This window comes from Passer domesticus, chromosome 8 (genome assembly GCF_036417665.1).
Source record: "Passer domesticus isolate bPasDom1 chromosome 8, bPasDom1.hap1, whole genome shotgun sequence".
NCBI lineage: Eukaryota > Metazoa > Chordata > Aves > Passeriformes > Passeridae > Passer > Passer domesticus.
Window position 1 is genome coordinate 52,905,580 of NC_087481.1, and position 21,131 is coordinate 52,926,710.

General features: G+C 44.2%; 1 long non-coding RNA gene across 1 annotated transcript in view; it reads right to left on the reverse strand.

The window, feature by feature from the left end:
* Positions 1 to 11,407: 11,407 nt before the first annotated feature.
* The window catches only part of LOC135305896 (uncharacterized), a 31,945-nt gene continuing 22,221 nt past the window's right edge, over positions 11,408 to 21,131 (reverse strand). Inside the window, exon 3 of the long non-coding RNA XR_010366884.1 lies at positions 11,408 to 11,898. This is a non-coding gene — a long non-coding RNA (uncharacterized LOC135305896). The remainder of the gene's footprint in view (positions 11,899 to 21,131) is intronic.

Below are 21,131 nucleotides of genomic sequence, written 5' to 3' on the forward strand. Positions count from 1 at the left end.
CCAGAAATAGCACCTCATAATTTATCTTCTATGTCAAGCTTTGCAGCAGCTACCCCCTTCTGAGCCACTGAACTCAGTTCGCTGCATCTGCTTTCAATATTCACACTGGAACCACATTTTCTCTCTTGCATTCACCTGTCAAATATGGTTTAGGAGAACACGCTTCAGATCCTGCTGAGAAATGCTACATCCACAAGACCCAGAGCTCAGAATTCAGTGTTTGTGAACTCTTGAAAAGCTTAGGAACTTCAACTCATTGCAATGAACTAAAGCTGCTAACTTATGGGCTGGATGCGAGACAAATTGGCTGGTGATTTTTAAATTTATAAAACTGGAAGCTACCTTGGACACAAACATTCAAAATTTCCACCTAAATAAATGCTGAAAGCTTCTGCATTCTTTCCCCAAACACTCTGCATTGTGAGCAGTCTGGGACACTTACCTCAGAAAAATCAGGAGCTCCTGGAACTTTTCTTGGTTCCCAGGTCAGGGTGTGAAACAAGTGCTACAAGTGCTGGCTCTGTGAAGACAAGGCTCAGGCTTGACAAGCCCTTCTCCCTCCCCATCTTGCCCTTGATGCTCTGCTTTTACCAGAAGTAAAACTTGGCTGCCCAGGTGGAAAGCAAAGGCACTTTGGGCAGGTGGCAGGTCTGGGCAGCCAGGAGGAGGATGTACCACAGCTTGTGTTTGCCATTCAGCACATCCTTCCTTTCAGGAAAGCTGATTACAAGATCCCTGTGTACCCAGGCTGCTGTGCACAAGCTCTTCCTTCTCTGCAACTTACCAGAAAGTCTCTCTGGCTTTCCCCATTGCCCTAATGGAATTTAGCAGGACCAACACTGGTAGAAGGGACCACAACTCTCAGGCCATTTATCATCTGTTGCAGGAGTCTGTTGGAAACACATGCCCAGTCCCAGGGCTCTGCTGCACCAAGCACCAGAGAAGAGAGCAATCTGGCAGCAAATCTCTGCTCTGCACAATTTACTCAGCAGATGTTGGACAGAATAAAAAGAACAATTCGGACAATGGGAGACGTCTCCTGAAGCTGAACCTCACCATGCCAGTTTATTTATGTGTTTCCACACACCCTCACTGCTCTGAAAACAGAGATTCACAATTCCTGTATGAGTGTGCACAGCAAGACTCAAGTAAATGGCAAATAGCATGTGGCAGTTCAAGTCCCTTTATGTTGGTGTCTGCTTCTTCATCTTTCAAAAAGCAGAAGCGGCAGCCATTCTGAGCTGGAATGCAACCAGCTTTGTGTTGAAAAGGGAAGAATTCCCTTTAACAGGTCAATATCCAACCTCAGCTTTGTTCAGCACCACCTCCTGAATAGCAAGAATTATGTTTGAAGGGTATGTCCCTTTGAGTAGCTCCTGAATAGGAAAAACTATAGGAGACTGCGCATTCTTACAAAGAAAGGATGTGCTCTTCCCCATTTACTGATCCAATGCTCAAAGAGCTCAGAAAACACCTCCTGCAGGTGCCAGGCTTTGAGAACAAAACAAAACAAAAAAAGAAAAATGGATATTCTGGTAACTATGGAGAGCCAAAAAAACCCAACATTTTTCTAGGTCACTGAACGCAGGCAAAACACAGAAAGTGTTTTCTATTGCCACTCCTCTCTCCCCTGTGCTCCCCACAAACATAAATAGTTCTGTGATTCATGGCAAAGCTGCTCTTCCCTTGCTGAATTTGAAAGAGAATATAATTGCTTTTTCCATACACCAGCAATGATGACAGGGCCAAGATGCCTTTTTGACATAAAATGGTATGTCATTCATTAAAATTACTAATGCCTGAGTGGGAAGTTTTCAGCAGAAGTGTCATCTTCTCAGAACACGCATTGAAAGGAAATCAGACAAATAGAAGCTTTCTCCTCTTACTTTTGCACAACACATCAACCTAGTTTGCAGCTTAACAAAACCTGTCTGCACTCATAGGAGCTGTGAGTTTGTGGAAACACCAACCTAAAGCTGATATTAAAAAATTAATTCTCTGTTATTCAAAGTGTGACCAAATCCGTTCCTAGTGAAATATTTCATGTTTCATAGTGCTTTGCATTCTAACTTTGTAGATTTAGACAACTTTTGAATAAACATACAGCATTTGTTACAGCACTTCCATCAGCAAATGGAAAGCTGTATTGGTTTAAGGGATTTGTTTCAATAGGAAGGGAGGTAACCAGGAGATGTGGTCAGCGAAGGCAGCATCACCACCCAGTGAAGCAGCCTGGCTCCTCATGCAGTTGTTCTTTCAGCTTTAAAACCTCACAGAAGTTCTCTCCAGGGATCATGTCCCCACCACAGCCTGGTGCCCAGTATCAGCAGCAGACCTGCCAGATCCCAGTAGCCTTCATTCCAGGAGAACCTGTATCACATGGAATCCCAGCGCTCTTGTGCCACAAAAATAACGGTGTGCCCTTGGTCAACAGCAACTTGTTCTGTCTGTCAGCTCCCTCCCTGCAAGGAGCAGTGCCCATCACGCAGGGCTGGGAGATAAAGGTGAAACATGCTCTTTTTTCTGAGGGCAGAGGCAGAGTGACACCCCTTTGCCTGTGATGCACCTCGCTGTACAGCAAACGCAACACATCAATTGCTGATGCTATCAAAGGAAATAGCATTTCCAGCCTCATGGGAAATATGTCAGCAAAACAAATGGATTCAAATAAACAGCGGCAGAAGGCACACAGCAATATTGATTCATGGCTTTTTATCCTCTGTCCTTTTGAAATGGTCCCTTTCCAGCATTCAGGCTGCTGTGATAAATACCTCCTCCCCCTCCTGCACGCTTGACTACTGAGAATACATTTTGTGCCTTTTTTTTTTTTTTGAGCAGAGAGGAAAAAAAAGGATAAAAAAAGAAAAAGACACCTACACTTTGTAGTGATTCTGGTTTTGAGCCATTAGCTTGCCCTGCAGTATCAAGCATAGCTTTGAACCTCTCCGTAATACAACAATGGCTGATTTGTATCAAGGTGCTTCTCAGTAAAGGCAAAGCATTTGAGAAAAACACTGAATTATGTGTCATTAAAAAAAGGGTTAGCAGCAGAAATACTTCAAAGGAAGCAAGATCAAAATTACTGTAAAGTGAGCAATTGAAGCAACTGGAAAAGTCCTTCCCATTCAGACAGGTCACCTATTCAAGTCCAGCCTGAATCAAAAGTGAAAATGAATCTTCTGTAGCTTTGGAGAAATGAGACAAGGGTCTCTCTACTGGGTTTACGTTTGATAGACAGCCCCATTGCAAAATGAGCTGTTGTCAGTTTTAGCAGAGGACAGGGCAAGCTTGTAGGTTTGAGTAATTCAAATTATTTCAAACAAAAATATTATGCTATTTTTTGAATAAACACCACAACCAGAGGAACATTTTTTTCCACCTAACCATAAAAGCACAGAAAAAAAAAAAAGTGCAAATTGTGTTAGTTAGCTCCTGGTTTATGAATGAATAAAAGTGAGACCAAAGCTCAGGCAATGTCTGAGGGCTGTGAGCTTTCAAAAAACCCCGTGATGAGGATCTCAGCTGCACAGCATTGTCAGCCACCAGCAGAAGTGCCATCTCCTGCTCTCCTATGCCAGCTCCAGGGAAGGACAACCTGCTTTGGGGCTTGCAGACAAACAGGACTGTAAGAGAGTCATCAATGCCAAAATAAAATGAAACAATTGAGGAATACCAAGAAAGCTTTAACCCCTGTCCTTCAGCATACCTAATGCCCTGGTATCTCGAGCAGGGCAGTGCTGCCAGTTCAAGTCTTACCTGTCCCCTACACAAGAAAATTTGTCTTCAAAGTGGAGGCAGCAGAAGCAGAGAGACATTGCTGACCCAATGTTTGTGTCCTGAGTGCTCTCCTCAAAGGCTGCATAGGTACAAGAAGAAAAAAAAACCCTTGTAAACCTAAGGAACTGCTTGTGCTGACCTCAGGTTGGCACTGATCTTGTGACAGGACAGTCCCTCCTGCTCATTCCAATGGCACAACTCTCTAGAACCCCCTCCTTGAGCTCTGGAGTCCATGGCCCAAAGCACAGTTCTTGGGCAGGAATCTGGGGATTTTAGTGAGTTGTTCTGCTAAATGGCTTGCAAATTCCTATTCCCCTCTTCCAACTCTAGCTGCCCTTTTTTACTGCTATAAAAATGTTAGCATGACTGCCTCTGATGAATTTCAGAAGTTTCAACACATAATTTAAAAGCCGAAGTCATTAGCAAGCATCTATTTGATCACTGACAGCTGAAGCAGTGAGAAGAGCTATAATTTAATAACAGTTAAGGTTAAATATATTCCTGTAGTTTATCATCATTCACTTCCCCTAAATGCATGACTTCAGGTAGTAAACTCTGAAGAGAAGGACAGTGTGAATTACATTGTGTGGCAGCCATCAGCTTTAACCTCAGACCAATCCAAAACAGGAGTCTGACAAACAATTCCAGGGATCATCATATGACATTAAACTCCTCATAATATCATCCTTTCACGTATGTGATATATTGGAGGCAGCTCTTGGGTAGTTCTTAATGGCCCAGCTGCCACCACAGTGATGTATGCACTGTGTATTGAGGAAATGAAACAGGAATTATGCACAATGCATCATTTCTCCTGCCGCTGTCATTGGGCAGGGAAGACTGCAGCATCCTGTTGCTTCCAGATAAAACAGGATCCTTAGTGCTCATTGATATGGAGCAGAACATTCCAGTTGGAAGGGACCTGCAATGATCATCTGGTCCAAATTTGTGCAGGTGCAGCAGACCCAGCAAATGAGGAGGCACTGACCTAGAGAGACCAGATCCATTCGGAAAACCACACTTCATATCATGAGATACCAGCCTGTGCCTTTCCCAGCTGTGCTCCCAGAAGATTCACTTTACCAAACTCACACCCCAAAACAAACACCTTTCTTCCCTGCTCCAAGCTCTGCTCCATTCCCTATTCCAAGGACAAAGCTGGAAGAGTGAAGAGATGGCCACTGCTCCCTGATTCAGAACCTTCCACATCCTGGACAGGTTGGAGCAGCCTTTGGATGCTCCAGCATCCAGCATTGCCCTTCCAGTAAGAGAACTAAAGTCCCTCATAGCAGTGTGAGTGTGGAGTGTTAAATACTAATCTATAACTCAATGTACTGTCTGCAGGAGACTGCCAGTGCACAATAACAAAGCAAAAATAACAGCTATGTCTGTCACCTCTGCAGCAGCAGGCAGCTTTTCAGTCCAGCTTTCCTGAGTACTCATTTTTAGCAGCACAGAGCAGGTGGGAACCATTGCTGCTCTATCTGGTGGCATTTTACACCCACTCTGACCAGAGAAGATCACTATAAGGAGAGGCAAATACATAGCACAGTCTCCTGAAGACAAACATTTGGCAGCACCTAGTTTCCATCCTCACCATCATGCACAAAAATAAAATTAGGCTGTCTGGGCAAGCCTAATTGCAGGGCTGTAAATTGTGAGATGCTCTGCTGAGCTGACAGGGGATGGTTTAGATACTAACAAGCACATCCATGGCACATCTAAGAGCAGGTGATAATCCCAGCTCCAGCCTGCACATCCCTTGCCAGGTCAGCTCACCTTTTGCAGATTTCTCCCTCCCTGGGGAGCAGGTGAGGCAAACTGACTCTTCCCAACAAATTTGCATCTGTCATTCAGAATCTATGTTTTCTTATTACAGAGCTGACAAAGTGACAGCAATAATTAATCTTACTCTGTATGGAGTTCATTGATATCAAGAAGAATTAAACTATTGTAATCAAGTTAGCCTGTTGCAGATGTGTGAAGTGCTAGAGTTTATCAAATTCTGCAGGCACACAATTTGATTCTGCATAACAAGGGAAGACAATACTGACAAGATAGCAAAGAGCCAGCAATATGATGCAGGATTTCATGAATGCCTTTTTTAGCTCTTAGAAAGTGCCACACTTGTCAGCTGTGCAAAAGATGCCATGACATGTTAATGCATGTCATATCAAAATTGTCAAAGGATGCTGCACGCTGGCTCCGTGGGGATGTGCTCTGTGTCCAGATCTACATGTGCCTGCACAGGCTGCTTGAGAGACACCTGAATTCAGCAGCTCCTGGAACCAAATAAGGACAGTAAGTGTGCACATCCATGAAGGTGTGAAAAGATGCTGCCAAGGGGATGTTGAAATAGAAGCAAAGCTCAACAAGGGCAATTATCTCTGTCAAAGGCTTTGGGTGATCGATGTCAGCTGCTCTCACAGTCGGAGTTGGGAGAGCCACAACATGAATATTTGATTAAATTAGGCCAACCTGAAGTCTCTGCCAGAGCATGTGATGCCACAGTTTTCTATGAGACAGCAGGGTCTTTCCTTCACAATGGATTACACCTTTGTCTTGCCTCACTGCTTTCTTCTTCAGCTGAAATGCTTTTAGCATCCTAACAAAAGGCACAGCTGGGCAGTGCCAGGGATATCTGGCACCCCGTGCCAGCTCAGCTCCTGTCACCCTGTTCTTTTGAGTTCTTCTAAGCCTTCTAATGTTTACATTCTTGTGACGAACTTCCTGATGGACTTTATGTAAATAATTAATTGTTTTGCATTCTTTTATGGAGGAAGAGAAATTTGATGGACTGTTGGCTTGTCCAGTGTCATTGGAGAGTTGGCACTTTCACCCCCCAATCCACTGTCACTTTTGAAAATCTATAAATGTTGCAGTCAGAAATTAAACTGCTCTCTTTTTTACCTTGGAGAATCGTGTCCACACCTTTCTATTTCATGTCCTAAAGTGACAAGCTCCCTCCCCAGCATGGCCCCCACAAACCTGAGGGGCAATTGCTGCGAATGGGCTGAGGGCACACTCAGCTGAGCTGATCCAGCCATCGTCTGCCTGCAGATCCAGGCTGCCCTGCTCCTCCTTCCACCTCTCCTCCCCAGTTTAGATCTGCACATTCCTGCCCCTGTTTCTTGGGGCTGGCCCTTTGATTAACCCCCAACCCCCCTCCCCTCCATACACTAGGCAGGCAGATCTCAAATCTGGGGGGCAAAACCAAGAGAAGCTTCCAATGGCATAGCCAGTACAAAGCCAGGGGACAAGAACATGAGTGGGATGCCAGAAGGGGGCAAGAGGCACAACTCCTCTGGTGACACTCTGGAATTGGCCCAGCTCTCCCAACAGCCAGAGGAGCTGCTGTATTCAGGAGGAGCAAGTGCTATCAGACCTTTATTTGATGCACCTCAGGCAGCTGAACAGCCTGGAGATTGCCTCCCCAGAATTTACTCTCCCTTGGCATTTATTCCCTTTTCACTCATGATGCTCTACATCTGAGCTAGATGATAAATGTCCTGTACTCCATCCTGCTCTTCCTTGCCTTCAGAGAACTGAGCTGCTCTGCACTCCCTTAGGCACTATGAGCTGTTAACAAATCAAGCTGAATGTTTGCTTGCAAAGCCTAACCTGGAGGGAATGGCTTATTTTCTTTAGCAGCCTGGTCTATTGTTAAACTCAGATCCTAAACCTGAAAAGGTTGTAACTCAACCTGCCCACTCTGATTCCTCTTTGAAGGAATATCTTTTCTCCAGAACAGCCAGCATTTTCTGGCAGTTTCCCCCAGAATAGGAACATCAAGCAATTCCACAGACCATCCTGCCAAGCTGTCACCTCTCCCTGTCCCAAACATGCCTCCACAAAGAGGGATGTCCACCTGTGCTGCTGACTCCCTTCTCCTCAGCATGGAAACAGAGCTTTCTAATCCACTGAGGCAAGGAAAGCAAGCAGGAGTGGGTCAGACAGGGAGCTGGATGTTTCCTCCCTAAGGAAGAACTGTTAGGCCTGGAAGAGACTTTCTAACTTGCTCAGACTCACTCCTGCCATCACATACAGCTCTCCTGTGAAACCTGGCACACAAATTGATCAAACTCTCTGCTTAAACTAATTAAGTCTGTTGCGTCTGTTGCAAGGCCACACTCCCCTAATGCCTAAAAGCTCTGTCAGTTCCCAGGCTCTGGTCCTTTTGCAGCTGATTTATACTCATTTTCTCTGTTTACCTTCTAACAGTTCCATTGACCTCATATTATTTAGTATTTCATTGTGTTCCTTCATGCTCCAACACTAACAAAGGAAGTGCAAACACAGGAAAACACATCAAGGAGCAATAGGAAGAATCATATAGCTTTAATCAATTATCAAAAGGGTGGGGCAAAAGGTAGGGAATAGCCCAGAGCTGAATATTTCAGCAGTTTTCCACATAATAAATAAATGAAGAGGGACTAGAAAATTTGACCTATGAGTTCAAATTGAAACAAGATTCTTCCTGCAAATGGAACAGCATTAATGATATCACACAATGGCCACTTCTGTGTCAGAGCTGTATTAATTTGGCTAAACAAACACAGCTGGAGAACCATTTTTGGGGAAGAAGGAAGACTTGAGAAAAAGAAATTAAATTGTTGGAAAGAGCCAAGGTGGCAAATTTGCTGTTGTTGGAATGACATGGCAGGACTCAGTGAGCAATCCCTGTGAATGAGAGGGGGGAAGTTACACCTCCTGTGCTCTGCAGAGGGAAAATGAACGTGAGCAGGTCATGTCTTGCCTCTAAGCAAGCAAGAGCTTTTAAGGGCTGTGGGAGAAGGACCAAGGTTCAGGAGCTGGGTGGAGCCCAGGTTGGACCCAGCCAGAAACATCCTGGACTCTGCAAGAGATCATTTCCCTGCAGCAAACAAGGGTGGTTTGCTCTTTCAACAAAGCCATTCTCTATTCATGTCTCTCCATTTAACAGCATCTCCCTCCCCAAAATTACCAGAATGGACAGCTCTTAAAATAGAGCTGCTTCATTCCAGTGAATCTCCCAAATCTATCTTGCTTGGCTTTCAAGATAATTCTTTGCAACACCTCATCTTTTAATAACCAAGATTCAAAGTTTCCAAAGTCTTTCACAAAAAATCTCCTACAATGTGTCACATAATTGGATCATGTGATGGCCTTTCAGAGAACATCTTGAGCCCAGGCAGTGGAAAACATCTTCTCAGGCAAGGAGCAAAGAGGTAACTTAACAAAGAATCATTATAAGAACAATTAGGCTTTCAGCTGGTAACATCAAAAAGTTTATTTATTTGTTACAGGGCTGGAAAATAGACCAGAAGTGTTATAAAATGTTCCAGCTCATCTGAGAGTGAGTACAAAAGCTTCATGTGCAGTTAGATCACCCTTTCTAAGCTGAAAGCAAATAAAAGCCTTGTGATTAATTCTGTGAGTGCAAACCCACAAGAAGCTGGGGTCTGTGACCACAGTGCATTTAAGAAGCTGCAGAGATGTGACTTGGTTTAGAAAAGATCTTGAGAGCAAGTCAAACCTTTTTCCCTTCTCTGTTTAAAAATGTTTGAGCATTTTTGAAATTGCACCGAAAAACTCAAAGATTGCTCTTTCTTTCCCTTAATTTAAAACACAAAAGCCGAGGGTTTTAGCAGCAGCAAAACACTTTTTCCATATTTTTTTTCTCAAAACTGAAAAAAACTGAAGCAATCTGAAAAAAATGGCATTATAGGTGCAATTTCCATTTTTGTGAAAGCTTTTGCGACTGAAAATTCTGGCAAAGGGGTTTTGTTGTTGCTGACACTACTGCTCTTTGTAAAATTCAGGCGAATCACTACAGACAAGCAAAAGCAACTCTCTTTATTGCACTATAAAGTAGTTTCTTGTTTTGTTTGAAGGTACTGCTGGTTTGCTCCAACACAAGAGGTTCAGGATGAAGTGAGCAGGGGATCTGACCTTATTCATTCCCAGCAGTAAAAGCTGACATGTTGGGTTTTTTTTTTCCTCTGGTAAAAGCATTCCAGGCCTTTCATTTTCACATTTTCTGAACAACATATTGTGTTCTATGTCAAAGAAATGCTTGGGCCAATGCAATCCTTTTTAGTTTTTTTATTTTACACTTCTGTGGGAAGATGAAAAAAGTTGGGAGGATCAACCCACAAACATTTTCCTCACAAATTCCTAGTTCACTCAGCAAACCAAAAAATCAATTCTTCATCCATCCTAGTGTTCAGGGTCACTATAAGTGAAACACATTCTTTTTCAGTAAGTCATTCCTAATAAAAGGCACAAAACTCAGTGGGCAAATGCCTTTTGTGCAGATCTGGAGATATACAAACTGAAATTAAACCAGTGTCCAGCATTTCTTCCTCACTGTAAAAGACAGATATTGAAGGGGAATTGTTTTCTAGAAATGGGATATGTGGGGTAAACTGTTCCATAGGTCCTGTGATGATTTTGTTATTTTTTCAGCACAACTAGCATTTTACTATAGCAATTTCCTTACAGAGAAAGGTATTGGATGAATTTCAATGAAATATTTTCCTAATCATCACTATTATGAGGTTGTTTAATAAACAAATGATAACAGGTGAATGGTTCTGCTTTCGATGTTCAATTTCCTTTAAATCCTCTCTTCACAGAAGGGGCCCTTGTATTCATGTAGAGAGAGGGGGAGGCAGCAGAGTGAGCAGATTCCTTGCTGATCTAACATTTTCTTCTCTGTAGCTACCCAATTCCCAGAATGTCTCTGCAATATAAAATTCTAAGACTTTACACAGATCCTATCAGCATGGTGGGGAGGGGACAGCTTGATTTTCACCACAGGGACCCTCTTGCATTCATGAGAGCACTATTTAACAGTGATACTAAAAACAAAGCTAAGCTTTCCACCACGTAGGAAAAGAGAACTCACTCCCCTCCTGCTTCAGCCCACACCCTTTGTTCAACCAAAAAAGGTGACTGAGCTCCTGTCACCTCTCCAAACCCCAGGGCTGTTTCATTTGCAAGGGTTTGGAAACTATTTCCACTGTTTTCTTACAGTTTTCCACTGAGGAAGATCTCCTCCAGCACTAACCCAGAAATCCTGAGCACCTCCTGCCCCCATCACATCAGGTCCCTCACAGCTGCACAGCTCCCAGCAGAAGCAATGCAACCCCAGGTTTGTGTATTTTTCTCCCCACAGTTTCAGGAGACAAAGCACCTGCACAAGAACAGGTTTCTGCAGAGCTGCAGGGGTCCCACATCCTGTGCCAAGTGAGGGGATGCTCAGGGGACAGAGATGTGGCACCCAGCAGACACAGCCACTGCACTTCCCCTGCCAGCTCCAAACCCAGCTCTGCCTCCTTTGCCTGTCTCTTCCTTTGCCCTGGAAGAAGCTCTGGTGCAGTCCAGCTGTTATTTTTGCATTTGGAAGGTTGAATAGGGGGTGGTGAGCCAGGTCTTTGAGCAGCACAAGCTGAGGTGGCCACACAGACTGGCCATAGCCATGGACAGTCTTGTCCAGACTGCCTGCAGACCTCCGGACAGCATCCAGACACATTCCCCCCAGTTCAGGGTCACATTCACACTTCCAGCAATCACTTCCTCCTGCCTCCTAACATTAGGAGGTACAGAGCTGGCATGAGAGGGTTAATCCTGGAAGTGTGAGCAGAGATTCACAGGGTGGGATGGGATCTGGCCAAGTTTCTTGCTCCAGTGCAGTCCTCAGTGTGTCCAGCCTGCAGCTCGCTCACTCTGGGACACCACTGGGGCTGTACAAAATCACGACTTTTCCTTACCCACAGGCACACACACACACTGAGGGTGAGGCTGGAGCTGTAGCTCCATGGTATGGCTTTGTCACAGCTGTCACCAGTTCAGGGAAAAGAGCTGTGAAACTCCTCTTCCATTTTGAGCTAACCACTGAGCAGCGTGTTAATGTTCTGGGTCAGCATCCCAGGATTTTCCTTTTCCTAGCATGCTGTTCAGTGCTCTCCACTCTTTGACATCATGTACAACTTCTATAGCAAGAGAGTGCTTAATCCTCTCTGAAGTAATTTCTTTCTTCTTTTATGAGTGGAGCCCTGGACAGTCTGTTATGCTCCAACCCCGGTGCTATATTTAACTCAACCATCTTGTTCATTCTTCCTCTCATCTACAGCTTGGCTAAAAGGAAGAGATTGCAGCCATGAATAAAATACCAGGAAGAAAGTCAAATTATACAACACACTTTCAGGCAAATTCCAGCACTTGCAAACATTGCCTATTCTGTTTAGGAGGGATTTGATTCTAGTTTACTGCTTGCAAGTGGAATGGGAGAGTTGGGAACTTAGGAAATGGGGCAGAATTTGAAATTGGTGAGAGAGCAATAAAAATTCTCTGGTCACAGGGAGTTGCCTCAGCCTCTTGCCCTAAGCTGAGGACTTGCTTCTGCAAATCAGGGGACAGCAGATGCAATGGCCCACGTACAAATTTTACTTCCAGAGTATAGATTTCCCAGAACACTTCCCAGGAAACTTTGCTTACCACTGTACAGCCCTGCCCAAGCAAAACTACTTCAACATGGCATTTGTCACCACTTCCCAAACAAGAAAATTCAGCTTGTCTACATTTAGGTGCTACATAACTCATCCTTTCCCATGCTAGTCCTGACACCCTTTCCAAGACAAGCACCCCTTCATTTTGTTATATCTGCAGGATGCAGACAGGACACAATGAAGAGAAGAATGTGAATTCCAGCCTCAGCTGTTTGAGGTGGATACACCCTTCACCATCTCATGCACACAGAAAGAAATTACCACAATTCACAGCAATCACAATCCTGCAATGTCTTATTTAAATTAAACATTTTTGGATTTTGTCCCACTACCAATCTTCAACATCTCTGCAGTTTATTTAATACTTCTTCATTCACGTTCAGCAGAAGCATCTTTTCCTGAGGCACACAGAGAGTGCATTGGGGAAAAAGAGCACAGGTTTTCCAGATATCTGTGCCTAAAATGATCCATCTACTACATGCAAATACCCATGAAAACAAACAATCTGCTCTTCACAAGTATGGTAGATTCAGATAATTTTTAATGACCCAGGGGAAAAAGGTGCCAGTTCTGTTTCTATTCTCTTGATTTTCTACATATGACATTTTTATTTTCTGTTTCACTGGAGTGCACACAACTGAGAGGCGCCAGGTTTAGCCTTTGAAATGTTGGTACAGCTGCAGGGTGACAGCTCACAGAGCAGACACCAGCACACACACACAACACAAATGTCCAGGGGAGTCTAAATTCACTAAAAAACTAATGTGCTGGAGGAGTTCATCAGCAATCACATTTTAAAACAATTTCAATCTGCTCCATTTCATATGTTTCTCTTGGTCACAGCAAAACCTCATGCAAATCTGCTGCATGTTCCCAGCAATAGAAGGGGCTCACATACTGGCTGGCAGCAAAAAACTAATTTCACATTCAGCTTTGAGATTTAAAACTAGCTGGACTCAAAACTCACCTACAAAAGCATGGCCCACCCTGAAAGACTCTCCATTCCAAATCTGCCAAGCAAGATCTGCCTCTACACTGAATCTAGACCCTTTTTGACTGTCTCCCAAACCTGGAACTGATGCCAAAACCACAGATGAGACAAAAGCACCAATATGTGTTTAGCAGCCAGTTAAAGGAAGAGAAAACTCCCTTCAAACTTCAGATTGGTCTGAAAAATGTCAGGAAAAAGGGAAAAGATGAGACAGGAGGAACTGAAGCCTTTAGCCCGTGACATCCTGCTCTCAGCAGGGATTCCTATCACAGACAGATGCTCAATATCCCCCAGCTCTCTTAATGACCCAGGTTCCAACTGCAGCAGAAATTATTTCCCTGCACCCTTGGCCACAGAGAGGACTGGTGGGTGACAATGCCTGCAGCCACCAGCCAGGGATCTCTTCCCTATTCCCATTGCCCCTGTGATAGATAAGGGGGGTGTGGAAAGGGCAGATCTCTTGCACCAGCCAGGAGGGTGGTTGGAGGAAGGCCAACCCCCTCATTGTTCTGTGAGGCTGCTCACAAAGACTTTTTTTTTTATTGTTTTGTGTCCGTTTTGTTCCACCAGACCCACTCTAAATAGGCATTTTGTTTGCCATTAATGAAATCTGCTTCAATTTCAAAAGTTCTGTTTGCAGGCTGTAATCTCAGTCCCAGTCCAATTTAAATATCTGTTGTTTTGGTGGTGGACTTCTGGACTACATCCCTCCAGCTCAATGCCAAAAACATAACGGAGAAAATTTCACCCACCGTTAGGAGCCATCTGGTTCTGCTGCTCTGAAAAGTGAGACAGATAAGGAGCTGTGTGATACCCATGTAAGGCAATTTGCTGGCCTGTTTATCATACCTGACTCTGGGGTGCACAGCTTTATTTTGATTTGATAAAAAGCAAAGGAGTGCAGCTGCAGCACACTGCTGCTTCACTAAGTCGACAGATGGGCATCACTGTAAGGAAGCCACATGGCATTTTTTTGTTAAACTCAGCTCATTAGGTTTTATCTGCAATATGTTGCTGTATTGGCAGAAAACCTTTCAGTGAGCAGAAACATTAGCCAAAGTTTGTCAACAGATATAGAGAAGATCCTATTGTGGAAGGATGTGTGCAGGGGCAGGGGTGGGCTGTGATTGCTTCTCAATGCTCACAAGTCAACTCTTGAAATGTTTTTCATCTCTCTCTATAATTTGTGCCATAATGGCAGCTCTGACTTGCATATTAATAGAGCTGCTATTCACAGCTTGTAATTGTTGGGGCATTTCAAGACAGTTCACAAATCACATTATCTGAATGGGTGCAGGAAGTTTGTCAGCAAAACCTGGGAAGTGGAAAATTTTCCTTAATAAAGGAAGATAAATGCCCAAATTCTTATAATAGTGAAAAATTCATTTCTAAGCTGAGAGCCACAGGCTGTATTATTTTGAGGCAGCTTGGGTTGTAAACAGTTCTTTCCCATCTTGAGGAAAGATTGATTTAATTCCGATGGGCCAGTTTAACTCAGAGAAAAATGAAGCCACATTCTGTGTGTTAGTAGCAGCTCTAGCTACAGATTGGCATATGTAAGAGTAAATCAAATTATTTTCAATTCCCAGAAGAAATAATAGAAACTTTGAAAAGTTCCTCATTGAGGAAAGAAATCGAAAGGGCTGCTTGGTGAGCCCAGAGGATTTCAGCTGCTCATGTGGAGCCCCAGCAGCAGCCATTTCACAGACTGAAGGGGATCCCCCTGCGGTTTTGGGAGCTCTCTCCTGACACACAAACATGCACCAAGTCATTCAAAGCCATCCAGAGAGCCAGGAGACAACCACACCTGCATCTCAGTCCAGGTTAGAAATGTGCTTCCAAACCAGCCATCCTGACCATTCCCATTTTCTGATGTCAGAAAGGGCTCTGGCAGCACCTGCCCTGGGTTCCTCCCAGATGGAGCTAAACTCCCCTTCAGTAATGCCTCAGCTCTCAGGAGCAAATTAATATGAAACATCCCCCCAAACAAATTAATGTGAAACATCCCCCCAGAAACACACAGAGTGTGGGTATCAGGGCTCAGCACCATTTCTCCCTACACATCTCCAGCTTTTCTAAAGCAAGAGCATTGAAAAATCTCTCCTGTTTTAATTTACAGGTGGTGAATTTAATTTTACATCAGGGTTTTCATTTACTCTAAACTTGAACTAAATCAAATTAAACTCATCCAAAATTTAATAACTCCAGCTTAAACCAAAGTGGGAATATCCAGTCAGTTTTCTGGTTACTCTAAATTTACCAGTCTAATATGGTAGTTTGAATTAAACCACACCAACTCAGAATCTAAATGTAACCTTAGTGTCTGTAAAAGAAAACATTTTTCAGTGATACAGCGAGCTGAGCTATGTTTTCCATTAGTGGAAAATGTGATCACATTCTGAGATACTTTATATTTTTACACTGGCATTTATTTTTAGCCGTTTCTGTGTTAGAGCAGTGCCCATTATCTCACTCTAATTAAAGGTCACTGCTCCTGTTACTATCTATAGCTATAAAACTTGGTGGTAGGCTGCCATACCTTGACCCAAAATTAATAGATGTATTTTATATCGTGCATTTCCCCCTTTCTCCATGCATGTCACAGACACTCTCCAGCTCTCAGCCATTTTAGGAGCTGTCTGGAAGATGCTGTGACTGAGATCACACTCTCAGGGGACACAGCTCTCAGCATCAGTGGGATCAATCCCTTGAACAGGGCTCAGCAGGCAGGGCTGCCACAGCAGGGAAGGAGCCAGCCCTGCTGGTTTGTTCACCAGGGAAGCCTTGAGCTGTCGGAACCCAGGACATCTCTCTGGATGTCCTGGATGTCTCAAAGCCCTGGCAGGGGCTCAGAGACCCTGGCAGGAAGCCAAAGACACCTGGAAATTCGATCTGAATTCATGGAGCAAATTGCCAACCTTATATGAAGAATTACAGATCACAATAGTTTAAGTAGCATAGTAGTAGGAATCACAGGGTGAAGGAAAAAAACTTTGGAGCACTGTACAGGGGGGTTTGAAATTCTGTACATGGGGGTCAGGGGTTCTAAGATGGAGGGATTTGGACATGCCCTGTCCTTCTTCTTTCTTCTCCTTGGCATCCATGTTCAGGATGATGTTGGCATGTGTGGATTGGTTCATGGTGAAAGTGCACTTGCCAACAAGGGTGAAAAGTATTGGAAATAGAAGGTAAATATCTTATATGTAGTTTTCACTATAAAAGAGACAACCACCCCGTGGGCGGGAGAGAGTGCCCTTGGCTGTTTTGCTGATCAGACCTCGGCTGGAGAGACAGAAAAACTTTGTAGATAAGGAACAATAAACTCAACTGAAGACCAAAAGCAAGAGTCCAGACTCCTTCTTCGAAAGCGTGGCCTGCCCAGAACCACCTTTTCCCGTGCTGGGGCAGAGACGAGTGACAGCCGACCCCGGCATTGAGCCCTTGGTCTCCTCCCCAGGGACAGCTGAGAGCTGCTGCCTTTGGTGACCAGGGTCCTGCTCCAGCAGTGGCACCTGACAAACCTCTGCCTTCAACCAAAACCCCTTTGGGGTGGATTTGCTGCTTTCTTGCTGGATTTCTGCAGAGCAGCCAGCAAAGTGGAATGCTAACCCGTAAGTAAAGTTCACTGGCATTTTTGTAATTCAAACAAAGAATACATTGGACTTGCAGGCAGCTCTCTCTGGCCTTACTTTACTGCCATGCAGCCAGATCTTACTGTACCATGGGTAAAATGGACTCCATGAAAGAAAAAGATGGTTTCATGTGTAGAAAAAAATAGCTGCAAAGTTTGCTATATGATTTTGACCTTTTGTTGTCATGTGCAACAGCAAAATAAGACACAATTATTCTCTCAGAAATAGTCCTATTTCCCAGTAGCCTATAAACCCCATTCATTTCAACACCAGACATATTCCTCCATCTCAAGAACTAGAAATTCTTCTGTCCTTTTAAATTTCAGTCTTGCTGGAGAAAAAAAAAATACAATATCTAGTCACACATGAAAGAGATAAGCTCCATGGTAATTGAATGGCAGAGATTCTGCACTCCAAATTCTGCCCGAGAGCCTGTGTGGATATTGCCTTTCAAGGGCAGAAAGGGGAATGGCTTTTTCTGATAACCATTGTATATATAGATGCTACAGGAAAAAAGCAAAGGGCATGATGGGAGGAAATGGGAAAAAGAAATGGCAGGCTTGACTTTGGAAGAAACACCCCCAGATTTTACCTGAGACAGGGTTTGTACATAGAATTGGGTTTTGACTCTGATGAAAATAAGAAAAATCTTCTGGCATCCAGCTTGTAATTGATATTCATGAAAATGTGTGAGATTAATGTGCTCACTTGGCACTGCCCTTCAACCTTGTAATGAAAGCAGTCAGGTCTGCAAGGAGGTGCCAGAGAATAAAGAGGGACAGGAAAAGCTGAAGTGAAACAGGGCAGAGGGATAAGCAAACAGAAGTGATTGATTGAAATATTTCCTTGCTATGGAATTGCTGGCCACATGCTGGGCTCCTTTTCACCACAAGCACTGGAGTTAGATGAGATTTACCCTGGTGACCTGACCCACCCCAGACCTGTGCTGTTCTCAGTGCACCAGAGCTGGATGCAGTTTTCCAGGCAGGGGCTGCATGTCCATGAAACCTCTTGGAAGATGAAGCAGTCCAATATCCTGTAATATGGATTACATATTACAGGATATAATGCTGCTACTTTTTGTTTGTGCTGTTCCCTCCATCCTGCAGAGGGTCAGCACTGTCCCCTTGTCCTGCCTTTTGCAGAAAACACAAATCCATGTCCGACAATCCTCCAGCCACTCTTTGGAGGACCTGGCCCTGCCTTTGAGCACTGTTGCTCTCTTGCAAACATTTTCAGCTCTTTGCCATGTGCTGATTATCTCAACAAGACTTTCAAGTGATTTCTAGGAGGAGGAGGGTATGGAGAGATAGCAGGTCATTCTGTCCTCTGCCAGTCATCATCCTAAGGGACATTTATGCCAGTGCTGGCCATGGCTTGGTTCAGCCTTTTCATTAACAGCTTGATGGAAGGGCTAGAGCACCATATGGTCCTCAGTGAAATGTCATTGTGCAGCCAAAGAAACCATCCTGATGGCCTCCAGGATTAGTCTCAGTAACAGTGTCTGCACTACAGCCCACATAACCTCTCTGAAAGGATGTTTGTCTGGTGTTCCAAAAAAAAAAAAGAGCAAAAATGCAGATAGAAGAGCTGCAGGAAGGACTTTGTTCAGAGGCAAGGGCTCAGTGAAGCCATCCTAAGGAACAAAATTGGACTGATGCACTCCTCCCTTGTTTATAACCCATCTGGCTCCACCTGCCCTGTAGCTCCTTCTCCCAGAACTGTGCAGCTCAATGGCTGTACAGCAGATAATCAGCTTCACTGCTCAGCTCTGCTGGCATGCCAGAACAAATATGTGTGCTGCATGTTTGACATCAGACCTAAGCTGCTTTAGAGTGAAAAAAAAAAAAACAAACTTGAAGCTGGTTGTGGGAAATAAAAGGTTAAATATTGCTACTGAAGTAGTAGCACAGAACCTCCTTTGAGTAACGTTCCTGTGCTCCAGGTTTCTCCAGAAGCCATGTACCCTGTCATCTTCTATCCCCATCACACACTACAGAATATTCTCCAGGGTGAGGAGACAGCTGTTTGTGGTGCAGGAGGGAACAGCCAGTCCATCTGGGAAATAAAAATCCCATGACAGCCTTTCAATATTTCTAAATAAAATGTTATTTCCAGTTATCTGACTTAAAAGAGGTGAGTAAAGGACAAAGTAGGGACTTTTGGAGAAAAGTTTAGCTTAACAGAAAGTCCAGTTTGTTGCTAAAAGCAGCTCCAGAGAATGTTTTCAGGCAAATCTAACCTGTTTCTTAAGGCTAACAGCAGAGTGTGAGCATTTTGGGGGAGTGCAGCAGGAGCAGGGTTTGGGGAGGAGCTGCTGCCAAGAAAGTGAAGCAGCTCTGCAGACTGAGGTGCCTACTGAAATAACACAAACAGAAATTTTTCCTTTTTCTTTCTTGTTAAGAAAATCTTACCTTAAAACACTCCCACTTGTGGGTCTTGAAATAATACACCAGGACAAAACCTGCCTGTACTTGGGGATGGTGCACATTTGATTAAAACAAGAGAGAATATGGCTTTGGGCCCTGCTCACCCCTTCTGTGCAGTGCCCTGATCACTGCACATGGGTGCTGCTGCAGGAGCTGCATCTCTGCAGGTGCATTCTGCTGTCCCATGCACGTTTCACACACTGGTTGCACATTCTGTCTCCCTGGATGCTGCAGTGAGAGCTGGCAGGAGACTGAAGGCTTGCAGTTCCTGCTGACCCTGGTGGGAAAGGAAGGGATTCAGAATCCCCTCTGAGGTCCAGCTTTGCCATTCTATCTCATTAAAAAAGGTTGTTTGTACCATTTTGGAATAAGTAGGTCAGATAACCTTTACCAGTGTTCCAGTCTACTGACTTTGCTGCTGATGTGGATTAGCACTAAAAAAGTAACATTACTCTTTTCTCAGGTGAGGCTGCAAATTACCTTCTCATGTTTAATTCCGTCACAGGAAGGAAGGACAGCTGAGCTGCCCACATCTCCATTTGGGTTTTCTTCTGTACATGTTTTGCTTGCTTACCAGGACTTCCCATCCTCCCTTTTGTATCAGCACAGAGACAGGACCTTGTTAGGTTGCCTCTTTGTATTTAAGAAACCTAATCTGCCCCCCCTGCCAGCACTGAAAAACACAGAGGAAAGAAAAACACTTTCTGACCTCCAAAGGATTTTATGAATTAAGTAGATCCTTTCTTTTTCACCAGGAACCACAGAACAAAGCTGGTAGTGATTGGTGTGTATGAAGTCAAAGATATCAGGAACTGATGCAACTCAGTATTCAATGTGCCATTTCCCCAGAGACAAATTCCCTCAATTTACCTTCCTGGATTTGCTCCCCTCTTCTTTGGCCACATTGTCCTCCCTCTGCTCTTATCCCACTGCTGAGGAGGGACAGCATTGAGGTCCAAGCTGATAAACAGCAAATTAATTCTTTCTGTGCTTTAATTGACTTCTGAGGTCAGTGAGGACTCCACGGGCCAGCTTTTCCTTATCTCCAGAGTAGCAGTGCATATAGAACAGAGACATTTATATCCAGCTCCAGGAATGGCACAATAACTGTATTTATCTTTCCAGGTGATTGTGCCAGACTCATCACCATGGTACCTGCAGTGCACGGACTTTTAGCCACAACCTTTTGCTGCAGAAGGTTTTTGGTGGCCCTCACCCCCCTGCTGGGAGCCAGGAAGTGCAAGGGACCATTGATGCTGCTCTTGAGTTTTCTGGGGAGGAGGGTGGATGTTGGTGCTGTTAATCATTCCTCTCTGTTTGCATCCTGGCTCACTGTGGTATGCTAAGTGCCTGAGCTCTCCTGGCAGGCTGAGGGCTTGTGGATTATTAATCACCCCTACTCTCAAATATATAAATCATGATCCCAGTAAAGGCAAAGGAAGAGGAGCAGCAATCTCCTGTTAACCCTTGCAGCTCAGAGGATGCTCTCTGTCCTCATCTGATCTCACCAGAAACCTGCTCTGGCAGCATTCTCACATCTGGCAGTTTTGGGGGTTTAGGCCAGGCTCAGAAGGTTGGGACTGTGAGTTCCCAAGTGCCAGGCTCATGTACTGAGGGAAGGCAGCTGGCTGGACATCAGACCCCACTTCATTCCTTGTGCCAGAGCATGGAACAAAAGCACACAGCCCTGCTGCAGACAAAAATAATGTTGGGGAGAGGAAGAAGACACATTGGGCATGGAAAAAACACAGAGAAAATAAGCTTGATGGGATTCTCAGATCCATAGAAATCAGGATCATTTAACAAAAAT